Source organism: Rhinoderma darwinii, chromosome 3 (assembly GCF_050947455.1).
Source record: "Rhinoderma darwinii isolate aRhiDar2 chromosome 3, aRhiDar2.hap1, whole genome shotgun sequence".
NCBI lineage: Eukaryota > Metazoa > Chordata > Amphibia > Anura > Rhinodermatidae > Rhinoderma > Rhinoderma darwinii.
Window position 1 is genome coordinate 426,097,561 of NC_134689.1, and position 9,746 is coordinate 426,107,306.

At 41.0% G+C, this 9,746-nt stretch overlaps 1 pseudogene; it reads right to left on the bottom strand.

The window, feature by feature from the left end:
- Positions 1-200: 200 nt before the first annotated feature.
- Positions 201-984, bottom strand: LOC142750697 (olfactory receptor 1468-like; annotated as a pseudogene).
- Positions 985-9,746: the final 8,762 nt, after the last annotated feature.

Consider the following 9,746-nt stretch of genomic DNA (forward strand, 5'->3'; position numbering starts at 1 on the left):
CTTTTTGCGATGTTCGGGCCGAAACCGGGTTCGGTTGTCCCGGTTCGCTCATCTCTATTCACAACCATTGAATGAACCATCTGAGGATGAAGACTGCGCAATAATTTAATTTTGAATTTGAAGACAAGTAGACCTGTTTCTGACATATTGTTTTCACCAGGATCCAGATGAGCCAATGAGGAAATTGATAATTTGTTTTACTATAAATTACAAAATAACTTATGGAAAGCTTCTTTAAAGTCTTTGTTCCTCAGAGTGTATATAATAGGATTAAGCAGTGGGGTCACCACAGTATACATCAGAGACAAGATCTTACTCAGGATCAGCAATTGTCCTCTTGGTGGAAACATTTACACAATGTTTAATGTCCCATAAAATAAGGAAACCACAATGAGGTGGGAGCTACAGGTGGAGAAGGCTTTATGTCTTCCAGTATTGGATGGAATCTTCAGGATGATGAGGACAATGTACACATAGGACAACACAATTATTACAAAAGGTACCATAATAACTAAAGATCCCATTATACGATCTTGATTATAAAATACAGATGTATCAGAGCAGGAGAGCTGCAGTATAGGTTCTAAGTCACAGTAGAAATGGTCAATAACGTGTGGTCCACAGAAATGCAGATTATACATAGAAATTATATTTATCAGTGTTATAATAAAACCAAATCACAATTACTGATGTCACACAAATTGTATGATTCATGATGGAGTTATAACGGAGGGGGTTACAGATGACCAGATATCGATCATAAGACATCACTGACAGTAGAAGACATTCTGAGCACAACGAGGTGACAAGGATAGAAAACTGGATGATGCAGCCGATGAGAGTCATAGTACTCCCCCCATACAGTACAGTGTGAAGCAGGATGGGGACAATTTCTGTGGTCACCAGGATGTCACACAATGATAGCTGTGTAATGAAGAAGTACATGGGGGACTGGAGGTTTCTACTCAATGAATATAAGGTCATGATTAGAAGGTTTCCTGAAATGGTCCCACTGTAAATAATAACCAGTAGTGAGAAGAACAGAAATGTGAAGTTTTGAAGATTTGGAAATCCCAGAAGGATGATGGAGGTGATATTATTTGTCAAGACCTCCTGAAGAAAAGATATGAATAATATTTCACATGAACCAATGCTAATAATATTAGTTTGTTTGTTCTTTGGTCAATTATTTGTATTCATCTTTTATTTTTGTGTACGGATTCCTTTGACACCCGGGAAAGCACTAACTGGACAGCACAATTTATCCTCTAGCACCCACTTTCCCACCACATTAGTTAGCATGTAGGAACTTAACTTGCGCCAGCACTTAGGCTCCCTCAGCTGGTTCCCATGGTTGATTCCCCGAATAATGTTTAGCAGGAGGGCAATCACACCAAATAAGAGAAGTTGGAGGTTTAGTTGCAATAACAAGTAAAAGTTTATTTAAACACCCTGGAATAGTATTGCAACGAGATGAAATAGAAGCAAAGTCAGTCAGTCTAGGCAATAGGCAGACGACAGATACAGATGCAATACCAGGGGAGGAGCATTAATATAGTTGGATAAGCTTAGATTCAGTCACAGTGATATAGCAGAGCTCGGTGTGTAACGCAGTATTGGGTATACAGTAGGGAAGGCAGACCAGCTAAGGTTTAATAATGGAGTAGTAGCAAAGTGGGAATGAAGCAGAAAAGAAGTCAAACAAGCAGGGTCATCATGGAGTCAAGTACAATGTAGGGGGGGGGGATAAGAGAGGGCAATAGAGGGCATATAGCTACACAATGATGATATGTATGTAAAAAAAAAAAAGACAATTTTCCAAGTTTCACAAGTTTTTCACTGTAAAGTAGAAACTAGATGTCTCACTCCTTCTATTAATCTAGTTGAGCCGTTTTAACCCTCTAATATACTCCTATACACATTTGGGAATGTGGTGGAAAAAGACTGTACCATAGTAATTTATGCATACCAGAATTGTATTTGCTTTTACGACTGCTGCTTGGCATTGAGTGCTAACAATTAAAGGGAATGTATCATTAGATAATGACCTGTTTTATAAATCACATTTTTATGTTAAACATATATTTCAAGAATGCTTGGTGATTTTTTTTTCCATGTCACAATCTACAGTACTGTGCAAAAGTTTTAGGCAGTTGTGGTAAAATGCTGCAATGTAAGACTGCTGTCAAAAATAGAAGTGTTAATAGTTTCCATATTTTTGTTTTTAATCAATTAACAAAATACAAAGTGAATGAACAGAAGAGAAATCTAAATCAAAATCAATATTTGGTTTGACCACCCGTTGCCTTCAAAATAGAATCAATTCTTCTAAGTACACTTGCCAAAGCCATGGACTTTGTAGGATTATAGTCATGTGTACAATGCACAAAAACATAGGAACTGGGATGTAGAAAAATGGCAGCAGGTACTCTGTTCTCATGAGTCAAAATGTGAAATATTTGGCTGTAACAGAAGACCGTTTTTTTGCCCAAGGGCTGGAGAGCAGTACAATAATAAGTGTCTGCAGGCAGCAGTGAAGAATGGTGGAGAGTCCTGGAAATCGGTACAATAACGAGTGTCTGCAGGCAGCAGTGAAGCATGGTGGAGGTTCCTTGCAAGTTTGGGGCTGCATTTCAGCAAATGTGTTGTGGATTTGGTCAGGATTAATGGTATCCTCAATGCTGAGAAATACAGGCAGATACTTATCCATCATGTAATTCCATCAGGGAGGTGTCTGATTGGCTCCAAATTTATTCTGCAGCAGGAGAACGTACCCAAACATACAGCCAATGTCATTAAGAACTATCTTTAGTGTAAAGAAGAACATGAAGCCCTGGAAGTGATGATATGGCCCCCACAGAGTCCTGATCTCAACATCCTAGAGTCTGTCTGGGATTACATGAAGAGACAGAAGGATCTGAGGAAGAGACATCCACAGAAGATCTGGGCTTAGTACTATAAGTAGTCTGGAACAATCTCCCTGCCGAGTTCCTTCAAAATCTGTGTGCAAGTGTACCTAGAAGAATTGATGCTATTTGGAAGGCAAAGGATGGTCACACCAAATATTGATTTGATTTAGATTTCTCTTCTGTTCATTTACTTTGTGTTTTGTTAATTGATAAAGTAAAATAGAAATATTAACACTTCTATTTTTTAAAGCATTCTTACTTTGCAGCATTTTTCCACAACTGCCCACAACTTTTGCACAGTACTGTATGTTTAAGAAAAATCCTGAAATCTTACAGTTTTCCCTCTGGCCACAGAACCTCATAATAGACTGATGCTTCTTATTATGTAGAGATCACTTCTCAGCATTTAACTTATTAACTTAATTATTATTACAGGCAGGACTACACAGACAGGTAACACACACACACACACACACACACACACACACACCACACACACACACACACACACACACACACACACACACACACACACATTGTTTACTATATATTTATACTATACAGTCATAACATTAAAACCACCTGCCTAATGTTGTTTACGAACCCCTCGTGCTGCTGAGGCCACTGACATTAGGGATTTACCGGTGCAATAGAGGGGCTACTTGTCTGCAGCAATGTTTAAGTAGGTGGTACTTTTCACATCCACATGAGGGCCGGCACTCATACTTACAAGCTCTGATGCTCACGTGCCCATTTCATTAGCTTTTGGCCGTGGACAGGGGACAGCATTGACACTCTGACCGGTCTGCAGCTTAGCAGCCACAAATGCTGTGATGCTCTGTGTGTTCTGACACCTTTCTATCATAGTGTAATGATGCCGGCTGGCCACAAGCTGGCCGGAATATGGCAGGACTAGTCTTCAGTCATAGCAATCTGGGGATTACAGTAAATTTGGTGGACAATGTCGCCTTCAATTTTTTATTGATACCGACTAGTGTAGTAGGAGAAGGATTATACTGTGCAATGTCCCCTTTATTGCCACATTGTGTGGTATTTTGATTAAATTATTGCACAGTGTGATTACAGCTTTAAACAATTTCCACTGGGTAGGGAGCTTGTTGGCCCTACTACTCAGGTGGAAATAAACGAGGTGGTGCTGCAAGGGTTATTTTTGTATCTGTAAGATACCTTGCATATGCACACTACAGGAGGTTGTGTTCAAACTCTATGAGCAACTCTATGATCATTGACTACCTTTTCAGCGTTGCCGCTCCAAACTTTTGGTGAGTAGCAGCGCAAAAGGATTAAAATTTTTGTGTCAATGAACAGTTAATTAGTCTTCAGATTGTGTTGTATTTGTTCTGTTACCAGCGTTGCTGTTCCATTCCTGGCTCAAGCAACAGCTCGGCCAGCAACGCGGACAGAAAGCAATCTATCTCAGTGAGCAGCTAGCTGGTCACCGAGTGCGTTTTGTGTTCTCAGCGTTGCCGCTGCGGTTCTTAATTATGCGGCAATGCAGAGAGACAAACTGGCTGTTGTGTTTTATTTAGTGTTCTCAGCGTTGCCGCTGCGATACACAATTCGGCGGCAATACAGAGACAGCAGCGTACGCTGTGTTTAGGCAAACAGACAGCCTGCCTGTTAGCAGTGAAAACTACTGGTTCGTGCAGTTGTAAGGATTGCTGGCTGTTTCAGAGTATTGGCTGTGAGTGCCGCGACGTCATGGGCACTCAGCAACACACTGGTCTCAAGTGTCGCCACTACGTCCGATCCCTCCAGCTGTCTGGAGCGGACTTGAATTCGGCAGGATTAGTTAATTATTATTCATGGCTCCAATCTTGCCCTGTGTAATCTGTAATCTTTCCCTACTGTCAGGGTCGGTATGTCCCGACGTACTTTTCACTGAACTGAGTCAGCTTCTTCCGGGGGCGGGAGCATTTTGTTTCTGGTGCTTGTTATTGGCCAGAATTTGACTGACATTGTTACATTTTTAACTTGTTACACTGTTTCCTTTGTTAACAAAGCTATGATCTATGTCTTTGTTACAAGTGGCAACCTATCACCACTACATACGAAAGTATCTTCAGCAATTTTAGATGGATTGGTTGGATTCTTAACCATTTATTGGTTTATTTGAGCACACAAGGCGAATTAGACACTTTTTTCATTAAGTTGATATCTATTCTTCTCCTTTATATTGATGACATAACACTCCTGTCCTCAATAACACCTTCACATGATTGGCAAGTCACCACCGCGCACAAGATCCGCACGCTCATCTCCTGAAATACTCTGTGCTGCTGTGAACTCTGCTCTTACCGTTACGTGGTGACTTGCCAATCATGAAGGTGTTATTGAGGACAGTAGTGGAGGAGAGGTAACAGACTGAGAGCTACGTAATGGTAAGAGCAGAGTTCACAGCAGCACTGAATCTGCACGCTCATCTCCTGAAATACTCTGTGCTGCCTTAAACTCTGTGGACAGGTCAGGATCCTGTTTCTTTTAAATGCTGCACTGTAGCGTAGCCTTATATAGTGGATCGAGCGGGTTCCTTAGCAGCATTTAAAAGAAACTGGATCCTGACCTGTCCACAGAGTTTAAGGCAGCACAGAGTATTTCAGGAGATGAGCACGGCCGGCCACAGGCAGCCGGTCGTTTTTCCAAGCCGTGCTCCCATTATGCACACGACCGTAAAACACCCGTTATTGCGGGTCGTTATTACGACCCGCAATAACGGGCTCATAGACTTCTGTTACCCACGGGTACCTTCCCGTTTTCTCACGGGAAGGTGCCCGTGCCGTTAAAAAAATAGAACATGTTCTATTTTTCTATTTTACGGGCCGTGCTGCTATAATTAGGGTATGTTCACACGCACTAATTACGTCCGAAAATAGCGCCTCGATAGCGCTGACAAACATCTGCCCATTGAAAGCAATGGGCAGACGTTTGTCTGTTCACACGAGGCGTATATTTACGCGCTGCTGTCAAATGACGGCGCGTAAATAGACGCCCGCGTCAAAGAAGTGACCTGTCACTTCTTTGGCCGTAATTGGAGCCGTTATTCATTGACTCCAATGAATAGCAGCGCCAATTACGTCCGTAATGGACGCGGCGTTCAAGCGCCTGCACATGCCGTAACGGCTGAAATTACGGGGATGTTTTCAGGCGGAAACATTCCCGCAATTTCAGCCGTAACGGACGCTGTCGTGTGAACATACCCTTATAATGACAGCACGGCTCGCAAAAACGGCCGGCTGCCTGTGGCCGGCCGTGCTCGTAATTACGAGTCGTAATTACGAGCACGGCCCGTAAAATAAAAAAATAGAACATGTTCTATCTTTTTAACGGCACGGACACCTTCCCGTGAGAAAACATGAAGGTACCCGTGGCTAACAGAAGTGTATGGGCCCGCTATTTCGGGTCGTAATTACGACCCGTAATAACGGGTGTTTTTATGGTCGTGTGCATGAGGCCCCGTAATGACGGGTGGCTACATGTGTGCACCCGTCATTACGGCAGCGTTGCTAGGCGACGTCAGTAAATAGTCACTCTCCAGGGTGCTGAAAGAGTTAACTGATCGGCAGTAACTGTTTCAGCACCCTGGACAGTGACTACCGATCACTATATAGAGTACCTGTAAAAAAAAAAAAGACGTTCATACTTACCGGGAACTCCCTGCTTCCTCCAGTCCGGTCTCCTCGCCGTTGCCTTGGTGACGCGTCCCTCGCGACATCCGGCCCGACATTCCTTGATGATGATGCAGCCCATGTGAGGGCTGCAGCCAATCACGGGCTGCAGAGGCCTCTGCAGTCAATCACAGGCTGCCGCGTCAGAAAAGAAGGTCGAACTGGAGGAAGAAGAGGGACTCGTCACCAAGACAACGACCAGGTACGTATGAAATGCTTTTTATTTTATTTTTAATCAGCAGCCTCTTTTCTCTATCAGTGATTGATAGAGATAAGTGGCTGCCGATTTGTATAATATTTTTGACCGGGTTCGGTCAAAACGGGTTCGGCCGAACCCGGTAAAGTTCGGATTTGCTGCGAACCGAACTTTTCCGGAAGTTTGGACCGAAACCGGGTTTGGTTGTCCCGGTTCGCTCATCTCTAAAAGCAGCGATAAAATCACGGGATTTAGATAAATTATAAAATGCTGGTTACACTGTGACCATCTACTGTTATATTAATATATTATTGTGTTCATTGCCTTACTCTGATATTACAAGACTGACTTTACGCAATAACTTCATTATATCAAATGGACATAACTACAGAGATCCTAAAAGAAAAAGCTGAGGTCAGCATTATTTTTGGATTAACAAATACTAAAAAATAACACATCTGAACTTTTTTCATGGTTTTCTATTGAGGATACAATATTTTTTTTTTTAGATCAGCCATTTATTATCTTTTTTCTAAAATTTAGCTAATTTAAAAAATGGAAATAACCTGAAAAGATATTTTCAAGACTTAATTTCAAATCGTAAAAGACTTTATGAGTTTAGCAAGTCTTTATCATAGGTTTGGAAGGGGACAAAATGAGGGGACATTTTAAGGAAAATATTTATTAATAATAATTATAAACTATATATAAAATATTTCAGTATTTTATTTATATATTTTTATTTTCATTTTTTACAGTTTTTTTTATTAGTTCAGTGAACATTTCCCCTACAAACAATGACTACTTTCCACAATTGATAACTTAATTGTTCTACTATTTGTTTTCTCCAGGTAATGCTTACAAATAATGTCACTTCAGTTAATCTTCTGGGATTCTCAAATCTTCAAAGCTTTACAATCCCGTTCTTCTCACTACTGGTTATTATTTACTGTGCGACCGTTTCAGGAAACCTTCTTATCATGTCCTTGTATTTAGTGAGTAAAACCCTTCAGTCTCCCATGTACTTCTTCATTACACAGCTATCATTGTGTGACATCCTGCTGACTACTGATATTGTCCCCACTCTTCTTCACACTGTACTGTATGGAGGGAGTACTATGACTCTCATCGGCTGCATCATCCAGTTTTCTGTCTTTGTCACCTCAGAGTCCTCAGAATGTCTTCTCCTGTCGGTGATGTCTTATGATCGATATCTGGCCATCTGTAACCCCCTCCGTTATAACTCCATCATGGGTCATACGTTTTGTGTGACATCAGTAATTGTAATGTGGTCGGTTAGTTTTATGGTGATGTTGATGTATGCAATTTCTATGTATAATCTGCATTTCTGTGGACCGCACGTTATTGACCATTTTTACTGTGACTTTGAACCTATACTGCAGCTCTCCTGCTCTGATACATCCATAATTCATAAACAGATTTTTCTAGTTGGTGCTTTAAATGGATTCTGCCCGTTTATAATAATTGTGATGTCCTATGTGTACATTGTCATCACCATTCTGAAGATCCCATCCAATATCGGAAGACGTAAAGCCTTCTCCACCAGCAGGTCACACCTCATTGTAGTTTCTATACTTTATGGGACATTATTCATTGTTTATATGTTTCTAACAAAAGGACAATCCCTGATCCTGAGTAAGATCTTGTCTCTGAGTTATACTGTGGTGACCCCACTGCTTAATCCTATTATATACACTCTGAGGAACAAAGACTTCAAAGAAGCTTTCCATAGACTTAAACTTGTCTAGTTTGGAAGAAAGAGAAAGAGACTGGATCAACTAAGGGCATAAGCATAGGTAAAGGCTCATAGCCTTGATCCAAAAGTTCACCTTGGGCCCCCTTATATCACCATAACAATAAATGTGCAATAAAAATGTTGTCATGATTGGCCAGGAGTGGGACACCTTGGCCTAAACCGCAGAACGGTGAATCAGCCTACTTGAGCAGGCTAACACTGTTAAGATACAAGAGAGAGATATATATGAGTTTTGTCGGGAAACATAAAAAAGGCTTTTAGCAAGCTTTAAAAACTCCACCACAGCAGGCTTGAGCAGCTGGTGACTAGTAACTATTCTAGAGGCAGCAGTGTTACATGTGATATCACCACCTGTAGTCAAGGTGTGAGGGAATGGCTGCATGGAGGGATGGGCCATGTAATTACGCCTCTGCTTTTTTTTCTTCAGTTGTAGCAGCTGGTTGGCACAAATTTGCTGCACTGTCCAATATGCAGAATTGTGCAAACATTTTAGGCAGTTGTGGAAAAATTCTGCAAAATAAGAATGCTTTCAAAAATAGAAGTATTAATTGTTATGTATTAAATAATAAAATAAAAAATTAATAAACAGAAAAGAAAACCAAATCAATATTTGGTGTGACCACCCTTTGCCTTCAAAACAGAATCAATTCTTCTAGATACAGTTGCACAATGTCATGGATTTTGTAAGATTATAGTCAGGTGTATGATTAACCAACTATACCAAACAGGTGATAATGATCCTCATTTTTATATGTAGGCTGAAACACAGTCATTAACTGAAACAGAAACAGCTGAGTGGGAGGCTTAAAACCATGTGAGAAACAGCCAAACTCTGCTACAAAGGTGAGGTTGTGGAAGACAGTTTCATGTCATAGGTCCACCATGGCAAGACTGAGTACAGCAACAAGACAAAAGGTAGTTATACTGCATCAGCAAGGTCTTTCACTTGCAAAGATTTCAAAGCAGACTGTGGTTTTAAGATGTGCTATTCAAGTTTTTTTGAAGAAATACAAAGAAACGGGCAACAATGAAGACCATAGATGCAGTCGTCAGCCAAGGAAACTTAGTGCAGTAGATCAAAGACCCATCATGCATAGTTCCCTTTGAAATCTGAAGCAGTGCCATCAGCACAGAACTGGCAGAAACCAGTGGGACCCAGGTACACCCAACTACAGATG